Consider the following 18,539-nt stretch of genomic DNA (forward strand, 5'->3'; position numbering starts at 1 on the left):
AGTGTGCGGGAGTGTGAGGGGCGGGCGCCGAGGTGTGGGCCGCCGGTACCGGCGTCCCCGCGGGAGCGACAGTGGACGCGAGCCAAAGTGGGCGCGCGCTCGGATGCTCTTGGGGGCGGATCTGCGGAGGGAACCCCGCCAGTGGGCGCACCCGGCTGCACTTTGTGAGTGCCCTCGCTCTCTGCCAGCCCGGGGCCAGTGCCGAGCCCTGGGCCCGGCACAGGGCCCGGGTCCTGCCGCTTCCACGGCGCCCGCGCGCACAGAGCCCCAGGCGCTCTCCGCCGGGCCTCGGGGAGCCCGGAGCCTCCGGACTGCGCGCGTGCTGGGGACGGCCCGTCCGCACCGCATCCCCGCTCCTCCCAAGACGTTTGGGGAACCGCGTCCCCGCCGCCCCCCGACATCGCCCATGGTGGTGGTGGTGGGGGCACCTCTCTTCCCACCCGCCAGCTCCTGGGCTTTAGAAACAAGCCCAAAGTCTCTTCCAGGAAAGGGTTTGGAGATGTTGTCAGCAACTCGCGCACCCCCAATTCGTGTACCTGACAGCGCCCGCGGCCCCGCGTGCACTCCAGGCGCTGGCGTGCGAGCGCGAGGGGCTGGGGGCGCGCCGGTGAGCCGAGGGGTTTGGCTTCCTCCCCAGAGTGGTCCCGTCCCAGGCTCGGCCTTTCTTCTCTTCCCCAAACTTCCCTGGGCGGGGGGCGCTGGGGGTGGCGGGGAAAGGGGAGAGAAGACAGAGAGAGAGAGGGAGGAGAGGTGAGCGAGCGGCTGGCGGGGGGCGGGGCCGACGCGGAGCGGAGCCGCTCGGAGCCCAGAGGGTTTCGCCAAGCGTGCAGAGCGCCCCTACGGTAGGGCGAGGAAGAAAGCGAGCGAAAGAAGGGAACGGGAAGGCGAGGAGGAAAGAGGAGAGGCGGAAAGAAAGGGGAAAGAGCGCGCGCGGCCGGAGCGCAGAGCGCGAGCCGAGCGGAGCCCCGCACGGCGCAGGCGGCGGCGGCGGCGGTGGTGGCGGCTCGGCGCTCCGCTCCGGGCTCGCTCCGCGCCGGCTTTTGCGGGCGGCCGGCGGCGCGGGGCCCTTTGGAAATAGAATAGCCAATGTAATCTGACACTTCAACTTGCTCGGCTCCGGGCGAGTTGATTCACTTACCCCCTAACGCCGAGTTCCTTTCCACTGTCTGTGGACATTAAAAAAGCGAGCGGCCGGGCGGCGGAGCGAGCGAGCGAGCAGCGCCGGCGCAGCGCGGTGACCCCAGCCCCGGCCGGCGCGGAGCAGGAACCGCAGCCGGAGCCGAGCGGATCTCGGCGCCCTCGCTGCGCTCTCCCGGCCCGAGCCGGCCCTGCCGGGCGGCGGCGACACCAACAGCGGCAGCGGCGGCGCGTCCTCCGGCGGCGGCGGCGGCGGCGGGGCTCGCAGCGCCCGGTAAGTTTGGGGCCGGAGCCCGGCGCCCGCTGGCCCCGGGGCTTCTTCCCGCTTCCCGCGGATTCTCTGGGCGCGAGCCTGGGGTGCTGGCTGCTGGGGCTTCTCCCTTAAAGGGTCCGCCCCGGTCGGACGAGCGCGGCGAGGGGTTTGGCGCCGCCAACTCGGCTTGCGCTTCCCTTGGCGGCCGGGGACGGAGGCCCAGGCGGCCGGCGATCGCCAGGCTGCTCGGAACCGGCTCGGGCTGCGCGCTGGGGCTGGGACTCGCCGGGTGTGCGGGGCGTGAGTGCGGCTGGGCGCGCACGGACCGGGTGCCCGCCTCCCGCCGGCGCACCCCCAGCCCTCGCTCCGCACGCCCGGGGCCGGGCAGGACCGGGGTTCTGAGGAGGCAGCGAAGGGCCGGGGACGGACCGCCTCGACATCCCTGGGCTCCTGTGTGTGGAGACGCGAAGTTGTGCGCCCGCGCGGACGGGAGTCTTGGGGCAGGCGCGGGGCTTCGGGGTGGCAAGCGGCGGTGGCGTTGAGTTGTGCATCTGAATTTCTAGGGAAAACACACACTTTTGTGAGCGGGAGGTGGGGGCGCGGTTAAGTTGTTTGGGAATTGCCCGGGGGACCGCGGCGCGCCGCACGGCGGGGACCGCGGAGGGGTGTGTGTGTGTCGGGGCCCCTCGCGGGGCTGTCGGAGCTGGAGGGGCGTCCAGGCCAGAGCCTGGACAGGGCTGCCCCTTCCCGAAGGGGAGCCCCGAAGGGATGTGCGTGTGTGCGCGCGCGCGCGTTGCAAATACGAAAGTAATTTCCCCGTGTTCTTTCTTCCTCTCCGTCCCGGGCGGCCGTGGCCCCGGGGGAAGTGGGAGGCTGGCCGGGGCGGAGGCTGGGGCACCGGCCCGGGCCAGAGCTGGGGTTTGGGCGGTGGGGGGAGTTGAGGGGGAGGGAGCGGGCCCTAGTGCTCGTTTCACATTCCTGGCGTCTGAGCTGAGGAGAAAGCCGTGGGGAGCGCGGCCTCGGCGCCTGGGGCGCGGGCAGCGGGCGCGAGTCGCCCCCTTGCCGGGGACATCTGTCTGGGAAGCCGGCCGGGCGGGGAGAGGGCGCGGTGCGCAGGGGCAGCCCCTCCGCCCCGGAGCGGCTGGGGCGCGGGCGAGGGGCGGCCGCCTTCCCGGCCATTGTGCGCCAGCGGATTTTCACGGGAGACTGCCCCGGAGCCGCCGGAGAAGGCCGGGAGCCGGCCTCAGCCCCGGGTTTAAAAGACACTCCAGGAATGTAAACAACCCGGGCGGGAGGGCGGGCGGACGCGAGCGCGCCAGGGCGGCCGGCTCGTACCCCCCACCCCTCCCTGGGGGACAGCCCGGCGGCGGGGCCGCCCTGCCCTACCCTGTACCTGCCGCAAACTTTTCCTCCTCTGCCTTCCCTTACCCACCTCGCGCCTCCAGCCGGGCAGAGAGCGAGGGGCCTCTGCCGCTCTGGGGCCGAGGGCGCTCGGCACCCTGCGCCCACCCCGGGAGACCCGGCGGCCGGGTCCCTTGCTTCGGTGCCGGGTCTCCCTGCTGCGCCTGCCCGGGAGCCGCGAGCCTCCCGGGCAGGCAGTGCCCGAGTCACTGGGGCTCCGGGCCTGCCTCCCTCCCTCCCAGCCAACCGCCCTCCCTCCCTCCCGCAGCTCCTTCCCCCCGCTCTGCCCCTCCTCCTCTCCCCTGACTGCTTTTCCAATGCCCTGACATGAGGGAGGAAGATTTAACTTGGCAGCCCAAACAAATGTTCTCTCAGAGGTACTCCAAGAAGCTGGCGGCTGGGCTGGCGGGGTGAGGGCACTGCTCGCCAGCCTGGCCCTCCTCCCTGTTCTGCCATGGCCGTGTGGAGCCCCCTGGGCGGGCAGCCCTGGGCATGGGAGATTGGAAAGGGCAGTGGGCAGTGCCCATGGAAGCCCTGGCGTGGCGCCGGGGTGCAGAAGCTGCTTGCTCCGAGCTGCCTCCTGGTGCCCAGCGTTTCCTGGAGGATTTTCTTGAGCAACAGTTTGTCTCGCTGCTGCCGGGAGCCAGGCCTGGTAGACCAGAGGGTTAAGCCGCGCTGTCTCCTCCTCCCTCGTGGGTGTGAGGACAGGCTGGTTGTACAGGGCAGGGCAGGAGGCCAGAGGCTGTTCCCAGAGGTGCCTGAGTTTGCTTATTATTATTTTTTTTTTGAAGGTAGGGCTAGGAAGGCCAGCGCGGAGAGCAGGGAGCTGGACTGGCGCTTGCTTGGTCCCAGGAGTGGGGAAGTTAGTTGCCTGTAGGCGCGTAGTAAAGTTTGGATGAGGGTTCAAGCACTCTGGCTTCCTCCGTCCTACCTACTTTTTCAAGGGGTCTGGAGGCCAGGAGGATTCCTGGCCCCTCACCGGCCGGTGCCCCGGCCGGCCGCTGTGCAGAGGCGGGGTGGGTATGTGAATGCCGGGAGCCTTAGGCTGACCTTTCCCTCTTAAAGTTGAGGATGTTGAAACGCCAGCATCAAACAAAAGCCACACTGAAAGTCCCACTGTCTGCCTGGGAGCACGTGTGACTTCGGGGCTCGGGACGGGGAGGGGGGTGGTGCGTTTGCAGGGCCCGGGTGTTTTCTCCTGACTTTTATGATCGCTCTGGAGTTTGTTTTTCCCAAAAGGACAGAAGCCTCCCCTTGTCCCAAGGCACGAGGTTATGAAACACTATTTTCACATGGCAAGCCCAAGAGTTGAGACTTCTCAGAGTTGGCGGGGCGGTGGGGAGGAGAGGGGTTGTGTGCAAGAGCTGGGCTGATGGTCGGGGCTAGGGGAAGAAGAAATCACTGGACGAACAGAACTTGGAAGGAGTAGCCTCGTCTGTATGAGACAGAGGTTGCTGCCTGCCTCCTGGGGACAGAGTGTTTCTTTTCCTTCCCAGGGGAGGTGGGAAGGAGGAGCCAGGAGGAAAGTGAGAAAAGATCCAGAATTGGTGGGATTGTGGCCGCAGCACCAGTTGTACACACACAGGCGCACACACATGCATGCACGCACGTACACTTCTCCCTGCTACAGTCACTCAGCGTTCTCGCCATCCCCGGCCCCATCCATGCACCCCAACCTACGACAGGTGTCCCCCTCCACTCAGCCCAGAAACCTGCAGGGGAAAGGGGGGACCCAGCAGACAAGGGCTGCTGCGGCTTCCCCCCTTTTTTTTGATTGACAGTGGGGGTGCACTAGGGCGGGGAGGAAGGGGGCTCCCTGGGAAGCCTGCCTGGCCTGCTAACTTGGACAGCAGAGTGCCTGCGGATGAAGCCGCGGATGCCGTGACCCGGGTCTCGGGGTGAGTTGTGACTGCAAGAGGTCCAGGCCCCAACAAGTTCACGTCCAGAAGCCTTCCTTCCGGGGCCAGGAAGTAGGGCCTGCGGGTCGCGGGTTGTGACTGGGTCCCCTACATTTTCATTCATAACTTTGCTCCGGAGGGCCCTTGCCCGGTCCCGTCAGGGCCTCATCTTTACGAGGTTCCTGGGGTTTTGTGCAGACAACAAAGGCGGGGCTGCCATAATTGCCCTGGGAGCTGCTGCAGCCTTGCCACTGCCCTGACCTCCCAGCAGGACACACTGGCCCCTGCCCATGCCCTCTTTGTCCTTAAGAGCCCCCTGAGGATGGGGGAGCCAGCAGTCTGCCTGGGCTCTAAGCTCCCCGGGGTGATTCTGAGGTTGGGCCCTGCCCTCAGGGGTGAAGGGAGGCTGAGAAAAACCAACCCTAGACAAGGCTCTGGGGAGAGGCCAGAAACCCTTCCCTCTGGTGCTGGTCTTCCCATTGCCTAAGGAACTGTGGGAGAGGAAACTATTTCAGGAGGCTGCAGCTTGCTGGCTGTTTTGGAGCTTAGTAACTTTGCTGAGGCCTCAGTTTCCTGATCTTTAAAATGGGTCCAAGGGACTAATTTCCCCCTTGGTTGCCAGCAGGATGAGGCATGAGCGCCCTGGGCACGTGGCTCCGGCAAGCCTGGCAGAGTCTGGGTGCAGAATGGATAAAACCACAAAGGGCTGGTTCTCCACCACACTCTGGGTTTGAGGTGTTAGACTTCCAGATCTTTTCTTTCCTGAAAGAGCGTGGGTTCCAGACCCAGTGCCCAGGCAGGCGGTACTGACACGGGGTGAGGGGGACACCCCTCTGAGGGCTGCCCACAGGCCCCACTGTCATCTGTCTGTGTGCACCTCCCTTGCCTCTTGGGATGGATGTGAGAAGGAAGGGGGTGGATGAGGAGGGATGGGGTCAGCTCAGGACCCAGCGCTGATGTCACATGTGTTTATTGGGAGTCCACAGTGTGAAGAAGGTGGCCTGAAAAGCACCCAGAACCCACAAGACAACTCCTATCCCTTAGGGGCTTGCAGTTCAGTAAGGGCAGGAAGATGGGGCAAATAAATAATTAACCACCAGCAGCTGGCTGCCCGCCACGGGTCGGCCCCCGGCCTTCCGATGCCGCTCGGTGGATGGAGAAGCCGTCGCTGACTTTGTTTAACTCCAGCAGCAGCAGTGTAAGCCAGCCACTCGCTGGGGCTACCCCCACTTAACAGAGAGGAGAGCGGAGTTGAGAGAGGTCAGGCGAGCTTGGGCGGAGGCAGGACTCAACCCCAGGCCTTGTCGCTGCTGTGCTATGCTGCCTCCCGCACAGCCCTCGGAGCCAGAGCCCCAGCCCGGCCACAGGTTGATGTGAACTCCAAGAATGAGGAGCGGGGGGCATGCAGTCACAGGGTGCTGATCCCAGGAGGGGTCGCAGATGGACCTCCTCTGTCCAAATCCCAGTGGCAGTGCCCCCCTTTTTTGTCATAGGGTCCGGGTGTGCCGTGAGCTGTACCCAGAGTGGACTTCCGGGCCCGGCCCTATGCAGCCCAAGGCCTTTCCCTGGACTGTCAGGGTTTCCAACCATGCAAATGTTGTCCCAGTCTCCCCCTCTGCTGACCTGGGTGGTCCCCCACGCTGTGTGGAGTGGTTCTTTCTGCACTTGGTTTTTCTGGGGTTCAGCTGAGTGCCACCTTAGGACAAGGCTGCAGCTGCTGGAGCTCAGGGCAGGGTGAGCTGGCAGCTCTCCTGGAAGCTTGGCCCAGCCTGGCACACCTGCACAGGTAATGAGTGGAGCCCAGCAGGGCCTTGGGCCCCACCCGGCAGGCTCAGCTGCCGGGGTTACTGCAGGATTGTGCTGGGGGAGGCTGGGGTGTCTGAGCTAATTAGATTTCTTAGATTTCAATGCTCCCCTAATCCTGTTAGCCCGGCTGTAATTGTAACCACTTGAAGGTTTCGGCCGTGACAGGCTGCCGAGGACAGACGGTGTGGGGACTCGGCGCTGCCCCAGCCCCAGCCCTAGACAGCCGGCTGGGGACCGGGAGCCACCGTCTCCGGTCTCCAGGGTGGGCGTTCTGTCTTTCTGTAGAGTAGGCCTCACTGGCTGGCAGAGCAGACAGCCCCTGGGGTCCACCTGCTCAATCCTTCTTTGTTCCCTGGAGCAACTCAGGCCCTCAGGAAGACAAGGACTGGCCCAGGGCCTCCATGGCTAGTAGTGGCCAAGTGTTGGGGACCTGTGGTCTGACTTTGTCAACTTTGTCTTCGGAGAATTGAGGGCAGATCTGGAATTCCCAAGGGGGCTCATGAATTTTTTTTTCTCCCCACCCCCATCCCCCAGAGACATCTGCCCCCAGAGATAGAGGCTGGGAAGCGTGGTCTGTCCTCAGGCCTGCTCCCTGCTTGTCACTCACCTGTCCCATCCTGCCCACTCCCTCTAGAAGGATCCAGTCCAGTGCAGATTCCCAAGTGACCACAGCATTCTGATGGGGGGGGGGGGGAGGGGCTGTTGTCAAGTGCAATCTTTGTACTTTCAATGGTCTTTCTCCCAGAATTCTTTTCTGGTGTCTGACTTGCATGGAAGCTGCCCCCATTCCCGATCATCTTTCCCCTCTGCCTCCTTCTCATTTCATTTCTGAACCTCGCTGGCGCTGGGCTTTGAACGGCTAAGCATGTATTTGTAGAGTCAGGGGGACCAGTTAGGGCCCCAAGTGTGGCCTCTCCTTTCCTAGTCCAGGAGACTGAATGGCAGAGAGCAATGACTAGCCTTAGCCCAGGTCGGTGGTGAGCGGGTGACAGCCAGAGCTGCACAGCCCTCTCTCCCAGCCCATAGTTCATTAAATACGTATTGACCATCTACCACTGGCCAAGCCTGGCCCCCTTCGCTGCTCTTCTGGGTGCATATATAAGTGCTTTTTCCACCCTGTGCTGGGGAGGCCCTGCTAAACCTGGGGAGGGCAAGGCTGCCTTTGGGCTCCCGACCAAGAGCTAAGGAGGGGCTGTGTTGTGCAGCACCCGCAGGTCCCCTGTAGCCAGGGGATGATGGGACGCTTCTGGGCTGGCTTTAGAATCGCCACCCAATAGCACGGGGCTTTAAAGTTTGATTACATTGTGGACGGGAGGGAAGCAAAACAGGAACCTTCTGGGGTACAAGGTTTCTCATTTGCCAAGGCCTGATTAAGTCAAGGGGGTGAGACGGGTGGCTTCCTCTGCCAGTCCCCACCCCACCCCCAGCTCTCCATGTGGTGTGTCCTTTGCTGTGTGCCACTTGCTAGTTCCTTCTGTCACTTCCTCTGTGAATGGGGAAGCAGGCCAGGGGCCTCCTTGCTCCCCACACTGGGAGTCACCTGTGTCTGGCCCAGGTGAAGGCACAGGAGGAAGAACTGGCTGGGACCAGAAGGAGAGAGGCGATGCCAGACGCCTGGACCTTGCCCTGTCCCTGGGGCTCCCTGCCAGACCTCCCCCTCTGCTCCTTGGTGAACCTTGACCAATGCTGGGAGACGAAGCATGCAGCTCCTGCTGGCCAGGAACATGGCCACTGGACAGACGGGACACAGAGACCTCTGTGCAAGGAAAGGTCTGGAAACCCTGTCCTGTGTTTGTGAGTGGGAAGGGCCCTTGAGGGTCTCCGTGCAACTTTCTTGTTTTGCAGGTGGGAACACCTGAAAGCCAGAGAGGTGAAGAGATGGCGGCAGGTTGTGGGTGGTCCCCCTGCCACAGGGAGTGTCACCCAGTGGGACTCTGGGGTCTTTGTTTATGTCATTGAAACAGCACAGCAAAGTCTACTGTAAATATTCTAATAGCCAGCAATGTTTTTGAGGGTGGGGATCTAATTAATTTGTTTCAGGCTCTTCTTAATCTTCTTCAGGCTTGGGTTCTGCTCTCCCTTCTGCCCTTCTGCATGCTCTGTGACTTGGAGCAAGTTTTGCTTCTCTGTAAAACATACTTGCGAGGGAGGCGTTGGGCCCACATGTCAACCGGATCCCATCGAACAGAATCATGGGAGAGGGCAAAATCTGCCGCCTGGAACGCCCACATTTCCTATTGGAGTGCCTGGATTCGAGTCCCAACGCTGCTGCCGACTCCAGCTTCCTGCTAATGTGCACCCTGGGAGGCAACTGATGAAGGCTGAAGTGATTGGGTCCTTGCCACCCATGCAGGAGACCCGGGTGGAGTTCTTGGCTCTGGGCTTTAGCCCAGCCCAGCAGCCTTGGCTGTCAGGGGCTTCTGGGGAGTGAACCAGCAGATGAGAGCTGACTTTCTGCTTCTTAATTAATAGAGTAGACTTGCTGGAAGTATGATGACAACTAGTAGTAGTATGATGATAACTAGTAGTAGTCTGACAATAACTAGCACACTGCCCTCCTGGAAGGTTGGGGAGGTGGAGCCTGCACACCTTCTGGCGCGTAGTAAGCGCCCCAGCCACAGTCGCCTTTGTCATTTATCGTGACCATCACTGCCATGGCCTTACATTCGAGTTACAGGTGAGGAAGCTCCGTGAGACCAGGGGTGGTCTCATGGTGCCTTAGGACCACCTGGGATCCCAGCTTCCGGATCCATCCACAGTCTCTCCTGTGGCACTGAGGACTGGCCAGGGATGGCCGAGAGGCCCGTGAAGTAGCCCCAGTATGTTTGAGTTCAGCCTCGCAGGGGAGCCTTGTTCTACAGATGACGGCCACCACCATGACCACCAAGAGCCTCACCCTTCCACCTGCAGGCAGAGGCTGGGCATGATGCCGCCTCTTCCTGTGTGGCGGGGAGGAGACCCGGACAGGCTGACCCTTGTCAACCGGATCCCATTGAACAGAATCATGGGAGAGGGCAAATGGCCGTGGACTGCTCTGAGCCTCAGTTTCCATGTCAGGGTTTCCCAAAGCAACCTCTCAGAGTAGCAGAGCACGCCCTGCTCTGGGCCTGAAGCCCCCTCTGCGTTTCCCAAGCCTGTGGAGCAAACCCCTCCGGTCATGCTGGACAAATGGCCCCCTCCATTGCCGGCTCTCACGGCTCCGTCCAGGGGATGGTTTACCTGCTGCTGCAGAATCCCCTTTCCCAGAACGGGGGCTGTGTCCACCTGGACAGAAATCCTCCCCTCCGCCTGCTTTCTTGGCACTCAGCCTGACTTCTGGCCGCCCTCCAGCCTGTGGGTCTCTGGCCCCCTTGTCTCCTCTTCTTGTTACAGACCACAGATCTGTTTGTGGTTGGGCGGTTCCCAAAGCAAGGCCGGTGGCAGGGATGTCCCCAGGGATGGGTCTGTAGGTCTCCCAGCTGTCAGCGCTGGAGGGGCCTCGTAGCCAGCCCTGCCCTGCCCTGTGCCCCTGCGAGCGCACTCTGACAAAGGTGCATGTCAGGATTGTGCCCTCAACCCCATGGTCTGAAGTCACTGGGCCCTGCGGGGAACAGTTGTGCTGCTTGCTCAGTCTCCATTCCTTCCAGACGCTTCCCTCCCAGCCCTGTGCGTGTCCTTTACCCGCCTTGAAGACTTGATATTGATAAGCCTGGCTTTCAATCCGGACTGCCATTTTACTGATGAGGAAACCAAAGCCAAGGGATGGGAGGGCACTGGCCTGAGGTCACTCACAGTGGAACATAAGCCCTGGCACAGAGGCTGGGATGGCCCCCAGGGACCGAGGGTGACTGGCAGCTGGGGGTGGCCTGCCATGCCCGCTGACCGCCCTGTAGGACTGCCCGTCTTGCTCTCTATTGGATACACCTGGGTGCTGGGAGTCAGAGTGTCAGAAAGAGCTGGGGATTCAGGGGAAGGGGAGGTCCCCCTACTCCTTCTTCTAGGAAGGTGGGGCCGGATGACTCAGGGCTCCCCTCCTGGGGGTCCGGAGGCCAGGGTCAGCTCTGCTGGCTGCACCGTTTACCCTGCTGAGTTAACATCCCCTCCTGGGTGGACCACAAGGCCCCTGATCTTGAGAAGGCCTGGTGGGGACGACCTAGGAGCCCTTAGCTGGGAGCGTTGTGCTGTTTCGGGGAGAGGAAGTGGGCGCTTAAGGACCACTTGGCCCCTATACTTGCACAGTGGGTGCACAGCGTTCATGGCTCCAGCTTTCCGGGATTCTGAGCAGAGGGCTTTGTAGCTGGCGGGGAGTGAGTGAAGGGCTCCTCAGCCATCGTGCCCACCCCCTGCCACCCACGGCCCGCCCAGTTTGCCCAGCCCACTCGGCCTCTGAGACCCTCGTGCCTCAGATCCTGGGAGACGTGCAGAGAGCTGAGCTGGGCGTTCTTGTTTGGTGTTTGGTGATGGTGGGGTGTGAAACTGGGTCGCCCATCGATTTCTCTCCTGCAAAAAATGGCCTTCGGATTCTTCCCAGCCTCGCCAGGCTCGCCCTTGATGTGTTGCAGGGGCTTTTTCTGCAGGGCTGGTGCCAGTAGGCAGAAGGCGTGGGCTTGCTCTGGGGGCTGGCATCTTTGGGGGCCCTAGAATTTTGGGGACTGCCTACCCTCCTAGTCTGCTCCCTGGAGATGCCCGGGCCCCACCCGAGGGCTTGGCCTCTATTTCTGGTGTTCACAAGCCTGGGATTCCCAGGACCTTGGAGGCTACACAGAGGACGCGTGCTTCACCTGCAGTGCCCCGCGGAGTACCCTGTTCCCTGCCTCCCTGGCCAAGTTCCTTCTTAGCACAGCCTGGAAGGATACCCGCCCCTAGTTCTCTGGACTGCAGAATGTGGTGCATGAGGTTCCCGGGGGCTTCTCTCCGTGCTCCCCACCAGGGCTTTTGTCCCCAAAGACTTCTCTCTAAGCTGAGTCCAAGACTGGAGTGTGCTACGTGGCTTTCTTGTGTCCCCTGAACCTGGGGATATAAGAGCCTGGGCAGCTTGGGCAACCTCAGGCTTGACCTGGAATGACCCAGTCCAGGTGGTGAGATGTGGAGTAGGCTGGGGACACCCCAACACTTTCTCTCTGGGGACCCAAGGGAAGGGAGCATCCTGGCCTCTGCTCCTCCTGCAGGACCAGACCTGCTGGGTAGTTCTAGAAGGCCGTCTGTCCTCCAAGCCTTTCCCAGTACGCTCACTGCGCCGGAACCAGAGCCGCTGGCGGGAGGCACCCAGGACCTGTGAGTTGTGCTTTCTCCCCTGACTGCCTCTGCTGACTTCTTACTGAGCCTTTCTCTGCCCAGCTGCTATCCTGTCCAGATGTCCTGAGACCCCTGAGACACAGGCTGTCCACAAGGAGCAATGGCGGTGTTGCCTGGGGGCTTGTGGCCAGAGTCGGATGGGAGGGCCAGGCCTGTGCCTGCTGTACAGGGAGGTGGTGGTTCCATACCATGTGCGGCGGTGCCGTGTGGGGCAGTGTGGATGTCAGTGCATAAAGCCCGCATGGGCCAACCCCTCACTTAGCTGCCGAGTGTGATCCTAGCACAAGCGCCTAGCAGAGCTGGTGCTAACAGCCCGGCCCCTGCCTCACCACTCTGCAGAAACCCTGGACTGGTCCCTCTCTGGCTGTGGCACTGGTGCCAGCCTGGCCCGGGACTCGCCATCGTCTTGTGAAGCTGCTGGGCCCTGTGCTGTGTTTGTGCTCACCAGAACCGCTGGGCCTGGGGTCTCTGCTGGACAGCCAGCTCCCTGCCTGTGGCTGCTGCTGCTGCTCTATAGTCGGGCACTTCCTTTCCCTTCCTGCCTTGAATGGGGCTGCCTTGCATTCTGCCAGCCATCTCCTTGAGTGGAAGTAGGATCCCATCTGAGACCCCTTGCCCACTATTTCCGGCCTAGCTGGCCACAGGGTGTTGCCCTGGCCTAGATCATGACTTGAACTTGCGGTCCTAGTTCCAGCCTTATGTCAGCCACATCCCCCTCCCCACCACTGAACTCTGAAGACCCCAGGATGCCCAGGCTGTTGGAGCTCATGCTGTCCTCACTATCATTTCTCAGATGCTGATACTGAGCCCTCCCACCTGCCCAGGGCCTGGCCTCCCTCCCCTGCCATCCTTTTTGCTCTGAAGCTGAGCTTGGTCCACCCAGGCCTGGTGCTCCCTGGATGATGGACAGCGCAACAGCAGTTTCTTCTCCTTCAGGGCTCTGCCATGCCCCCCAGACCACCCCCTTCCAGGACCGGGGAGCCCCTGCACAGGGCTGCACCTGTTTCCTGCTGAGGGGGGCTTGTGCCAACCTGAGAGTGAGGGAGCCTGGGTGAGCAGTGCCTGGGCCACCCTTTTCCCAGCTTCCTGAGCAAGATGGATCAACTTATTCATTCTTCACGTTTTTCAAGTGTCTATTGGTGACAAGCACAACTGCAGGCCCTGGAGAGACGACTGTGAACTTGACAGTGGCCCTGCTCACATTCTAATAGGTGAGACAGGCAGTCAACAAGTCTGAAACTTAATGTGTGAGGTCATGCTGACTTACAGGAAATGCTTGGAAAAAAAAAATAACTCAGGATAAGTGACACAGGGAGATGGGTTGGGGGTGGGACTTCTCTGGGTAGGTGGTAAGGGAAGACTTCTCAGCAGGGGCTGGGAGTGAACCGCGTGAACATCTGGGAAAGAGCTCTCCAGGCAAGGAAACGCCTGTGCAAAGGCCCTGTGGCAGGTGCATGCTTGGCACACTTTAGGTAAGGTAAGGAGGCCAGTGGGACTTGGTGGCTGGCACGAGGCAGGAGGTGGAAGGGAGGAGAATCCACAGTGTGATCAGGGCCCTGGTCCCAGAGGGCCTTATCTGCAGGCCTAGAGGACTCTAAGCAAAGGGCCTGGGCTGCCCTGTGGCCTCTCAGAGGACCCCTGTGGCTGGTGAGCTGAGAATGGACTGTAGCAGATAAGGTGCTCACAAGGACTTGTCAGCTGGGCAGCTTCTGTAGACGGCTCCCGTGGCTCGGTGTGCAGAAGTCAGCGGGAGTAGGAGCCGAGGTCAGGTCCTGGTGTCTTGTGAAGGTTGCCCGAGGATGTGCCCGAAACCCACTGGGGACCTGTCCACCTCCGTGAAGCAGGCCGAGGGCAGGGCGTGGGGCTGCAGAGCTGGGAGTCGGACCTTGTCACCTCTCATGCCCCAGGCCGCCACAAGGAGCACTGTGGAGCAGCGTTCCTGGCGCCCGGGGACCCTTGCATTTGTGACTTCTGCACGTGGCCCCCAGCTGAATCCCTTCCGCCCTGCTCTGTCACCTCGCCCACCCTGTGTTGTCAGCACGCCTGTCACCCTCGAGCCCTGGGGCCTTTGCTTGTGACAGTCCCTCCAGCCCCACGATTCGGCCGGTGAACTCCTGCTCATCCCTAGGAGCCCAGCTCAGGAGCTGCCACCCCTGACCTGCCTACCCTCAGAAGCCGGGTTTCCTTTTCCCCGGCGGTCTGCCTGCTCTGCCGCCGCCCCCGCCCCCACCTCCATCGCCCGGGACCATCCCGCTGTGTGCTGAGTCTGTGCCTCCCCTCCTCACACCCCCTCTTTCCGCTCTGTGTCCTCACAGCCTGGCCCAGGGCCGGCGCAGAGGAGGGAACAAAAACATTTCAGTGTATTCCTGGAGCAGTAGCCGGTTTCTATGGAAACAAGGAAGTGTTGCAACTTCCTGAACTTGAGGTTGGGGTCAGAGAGCAGCTCTGTGTTGGCTGCGTGGGACCAGCCCAGCATGACCATCCTGGGCTTTTTGCTGATTCAGTCACCTTCGGCAGCCCCCTTCTCATCCCTGAGCCCCAGCTTGTCATCAGTAAGGGGCGCCGTGGGGGGTGTGTGTCAGGATTGCTGGCCTCTCTGCTATAGCCTTCATACCTCCAATCCTGCCCCCTGACCACGGGCCAACCCTGTGCTCTCTTTGGGCCTCAGTTTCCCGATTTTGTTCACTTCTCTCGCCATGAAGACACCCACCTGCATCCAGCAACCCCAGAATCTCCGAGTCGCAGTGTCTAGGACTCCTGTGGCAGCAGGCAGAGCAGGAGGGTGGGTTGCCAAGGAGAGAAACCAAGCCAGCTCACTCCGGTTAGAACCAGCGCTGCACAGGCCCCGGGTCACCTTCCCTCACCTTCGTGACGGCCGGAGCCAGCGTTTGCAGGGTGGCCTTGCCTCTGAGGCCACTGCCCACTCTACATGGTGCTGCGGCACCGGGGAAACCCAGCCTGCGTGCGGAGGCCGGCAGGTCCTGGGGTGGCTCCGGAGGCTGCCCACGCCCCCAGGGGCAGGGCAGAGTGGGTGGGCAACGTGTTCTCACTGTGCCTCTTCCCTCTCCACTTCATCGCTCAGAAGCCAAGAGTTAGCCAAGCACAAAGCCGCAGCCTGGTGGCCGGTGCCTTCCTCTGCCGCCCTGCAGTACCTGGGCGGGAGGCCTCCAGGGGCTCTGTGCCAGCCTTCAGGCCTCAAGGCTGGCCTCTCCAGGGGGCTCTGAGCCAAGTCCCCACCACATGGCCTTTGCATCTGCCACTGGGTGGAGTGGACAGAGGCCTCAGTGTGCTGCATGTCCACCCTGACTCCTGCCTGTTTGCCTCGGAGTAGGTTGGCCTTCCCCTCTGTGGCCCTCTGGGCCCAGTTGCTCATCTGTAAAATGAGTGGAGGGTGCTTGCCTCCTAGGGTTGCCAGGAGAGGAGGCCGAGAAACCCTGGGTAGGGTGGCCCCAAGCAGCCATCAAAATGATCCTTCCTTGTTGCCCAGTGTCTCCTGTGTTTTCAGTGTGGGGTTCAATGAAGCCCCCCAGGGCAGCACCTGGCATTGGGGGAGAGGGGTGGGTCCTCACAAGCCGGCCAGCGTCCCAGCCTAGACAAGCTTCTTGCGCTCGCTGCCTCGGTTTCCCCATCCATGTGCAGCTAGGACTCTGTTTTGTAGACCTACTTGAGCTTTTTCAAATCTCCCCCTCCCGGATGGGCGAGTCCCCTACACCAGATCCCAGGACTCGGCGCGTCTCACCTGCACGCTCAGAGTTCTCGCTTTCCTCAAACCCAGGCCGCGGCCCTGTCTGCAGGGGTGTGCGTGCGTTTCAGCCCCAGGACAGTGATGGACCGAGTCTGCCCATCCACTCTCTGCGGGCCAGCCTCAGTGCCGTCCTTCTCCTCCCAGGGCCTTCTGGGGTGTGCTCCTCGGGGCTCCCCTAGTCCCCTGCAGTGTCCCCACTGCCCGGTGCCCCCTCCCTGGGGCTCCCTGTGCGGGCTTCTTCCTGTGTGGGCCTCGGTGGATGAATGACCCTCAGCTCTCCAGGGGGCCCCGTGGGCCAGAAAGCTGCAACTGTCACTCTGGGCCGGGCTGCAGTTTTGCTGAGCGGGCCTGGTCCCTTTCTGTACCTTGGCCCATCTTTGGCTTTCAAAACGGGCTTTCGCACTTGCGTGTTTTGCATCTCCTTGTCTGAACAGCTCCCATGTCTCTTTTGGATTCCATATGGTAATCACCTGCTCCTCTCATTTATTTAGATTTCTCCTCTATTTATTTATTCTCACGCACTTAGATTTCAAAAAGGCAGGGAGGGTTAGCAAACAGCCTGCTTTGCTTGCTCACTGCTTTGGTAAGCTTTTACCTCTTTGTGTATTAGGGGTTATCTACCTTTCCTACCTGTCTGAGCCCTGGGCCTCCAACCTCCCCTCTTCTCATTGCTTGCTTATTGTTGCCGGGTCTACTAGCAGGGCTGTGTGTGGGAGTGCGTGTTGCGTACTGAACAACTTAGGGTGACACTCACACGCTCATCTCCATGGAATATGAAGCAGGACAGTTTTCTGGCAGGTAGTGGCGAAGCGTTCTGAGGACGGGGAGCCTTGCCCTGGTTCTTACGAAGCCCCCGTCAGGTCAAGGAGTGGGGCTGCCATTGCCTGCCCGCTGTGGCTGCACCTGGGAAGTCACATGGACACCTCCCCAGGCCCGGAACCCAGGACATGGGGTTTCCACTGCCTTGCCCAGCCTGTGGGCGTGCACAGTCAGCCAGGGAACCGGCACCTCAGGTCTCCCCTGCTGAATGTGTCCAGAGCCTCCCTCCTGCCCCCGGGCACCCCTCGTCTCCCTCAAGTGTCCACCTCCTACTTCCTCTTCCCTGCCTTCCCTCCACTTGGCCACCGGTGTGGGCCTCAGTGAAAGGTGCCTGTGTGCCTGTCACTTCCTGCAGACTGCTGCATGCGCCCTGGTCCCTTCTGCCGCCTGCCTGATGAACTCCTACGCGTTCTGCAAAGCCCTCTCAAGCCTCAGCTTGCCCTGTGCCCCAGCCAGGTGCCGTGGGTTGGGCCCCCTCGCTCGGGTGCCCCAGGCACTGTTTCCTGACCACCATTGCAGCCCTCACCTGGCAGGCTCACCGCTGCCTGCAGAGCTATCCAGCCACAGGCAGGCCGTAACTCCCCCACACCTAGCACTGTGCTTGGCGCCCGGCACACATTCGCAGATGCTCCTCCCTGCACAGGCAGATCCTGAGCCAAGGGCCACTTTTGGCGTGGAGCTGGTCGATTTTGTGGTTTGGAGTCTGTGTCTGCATTTCTATACCTGCGTGTGCTGCGGGTCGGTGCCGTGGAAATGAGCAGCACCCTTGGTTGAGAAAGGAGTGAATAAACGTGGTCCCCTTGGCCCCCTTCCCTCCCCTCCCGTTCTCCAGGCAGAGCTGGAGGGGTGGCTGGGCTGTGCCAGGCTCCTGGGCGCGCCTCTCCCAGCCGGGTTGTTTTGCGCAAAGCTGCCGGGGTCTGAGGACACCTGTGAGTCAGCTGTGCCGCCGTCCAGGCTCGGCTTCCTGGGAGAATTGGCTCAGCTACGGCAGCCTGGGCCAGGCCGCAGGGCCTCTTGGGCAAGACTCCCTGGGCAGGGCCAGGGGCTGGGGCCTCGTACACACGGCCTACGCACCAGGCGAGTCCACCGGCGAATGGGCTCCAGCTTGCCACCGTGCTGGGGGAGGGTGGAGGGCGGGACTCCCTTCTGTTGGGTAAACACGGGTGGCGAGGCCTGCCGAGGCACGTCGCTGTGCGATGTCGGTTAAAGGTGCAGGTCCGCATTTCACCTCGCCAGAGTTGCCAGGTGTCAGTGTGAGGGTGACAGGTGGGGACGTGAGGGGGGTCCTCGCCTCTCCCGTCCTAGCCAGAGGCAGAGCATGGGCTGCGGGGGGCTGGGGTGTCTCTGGCCAGCCTCTGGCTGCTGGCCCCATCCTTGAGCTCTTGTCAGCTTTCTGGGGCGGGCCATTACAGGTGCACCTGCCGAGCCACATCTGAGGTTTACAGTTAGCCATCCCCCTGCAAATGCGTCTCAGACCACGGTCACCCAGGGCAAAGCTGCCACTCTTGGGGACAAGCCCTTGTGCCCCAGACAGAGTCACCTGGGCTCCCGAGGCTGTCACAACAGCCCTAGGAGGCAAGTGGCTCCCTCTCTGGAGCCATTCTGTGTCTGTTGGTACAAATGAGTCACCTCTGGGCCTGGCTGGCTGTCCCCGCCCCCTCCGACAGGAAACCCGGGCCAGTGCTGCCCTGGGGAAGATGGGCGGGCAGCCTTGGAGCCCAGGGAAGCTGTCAGAGTTCATTGCAGCAGAGGAGAGCCTCCGTGTGGTCCATGGCACTGGCGTTGGCATCTTGGGCCACTCTCCTCCCGTCCCCTCCTCCCCAGCCAGAGCCCAGCAGGCCCCACTGCACTAGCTGGTGGCACCTGTGTGAACACCCACTGGGGGCAGCCACATTGACAGTGGAAGCGAGTGCCGTCCACTAACGCCACCCACTTTCCTTCTGCGTGGTGGACCCAGCTGAGGGTGTTTCTGGGCTTCTTTGTTTGCTTCTCTCTGGGTTTGGAGCCAGTGCTGTTGGAGCCCCCGCCTTTCCAAGGGAACCAGGGGCCCCTCTCTCTGGACTTGGAAGCCAGGAGGAGCCCCAGACTGCTGTGGCGGATCAGGTGGAAATCGGGGGTGCCTGCTGTGTGCTCCCTGCAAGAGAACCCCATGCAAGGTGCGCCCCAGCATGTGTCTGCCTGTGATGAAGGGGGCAGCCCCTGCGAG

The 18,539-nt window shown here is 62.0% G+C and overlaps 1 protein-coding gene across 4 annotated transcripts in view; it reads left to right on the plus strand.

Moving 5' to 3' along the window:
- Positions 1-769: 769 nt before the first annotated feature.
- Positions 770-18,539, plus strand: part of ZMIZ1 (zinc finger MIZ-type containing 1) — a 214,672-nt gene continuing 196,902 nt past the window's right edge. For 3 of the 4 annotated variants that reach the window (XM_070057907.1, XM_051831554.2, XM_070057908.1), the window contains exon 1: positions 772-1,411. The gene's annotated coding sequence lies outside the window, so the exon portion shown is untranslated. Of the gene's footprint in view, positions 1,412-18,539 lie in introns of all 4 variants that reach the window. The other variant, XM_070057911.1, reaches the window with a different exon arrangement.

The sequence above is a fragment of the Oryctolagus cuniculus genome, chromosome 15 (genome assembly GCF_964237555.1).
Source record: "Oryctolagus cuniculus chromosome 15, mOryCun1.1, whole genome shotgun sequence".
In the NCBI taxonomy this organism is placed as follows: Eukaryota; Metazoa; Chordata; class Mammalia; order Lagomorpha; family Leporidae; genus Oryctolagus; species Oryctolagus cuniculus.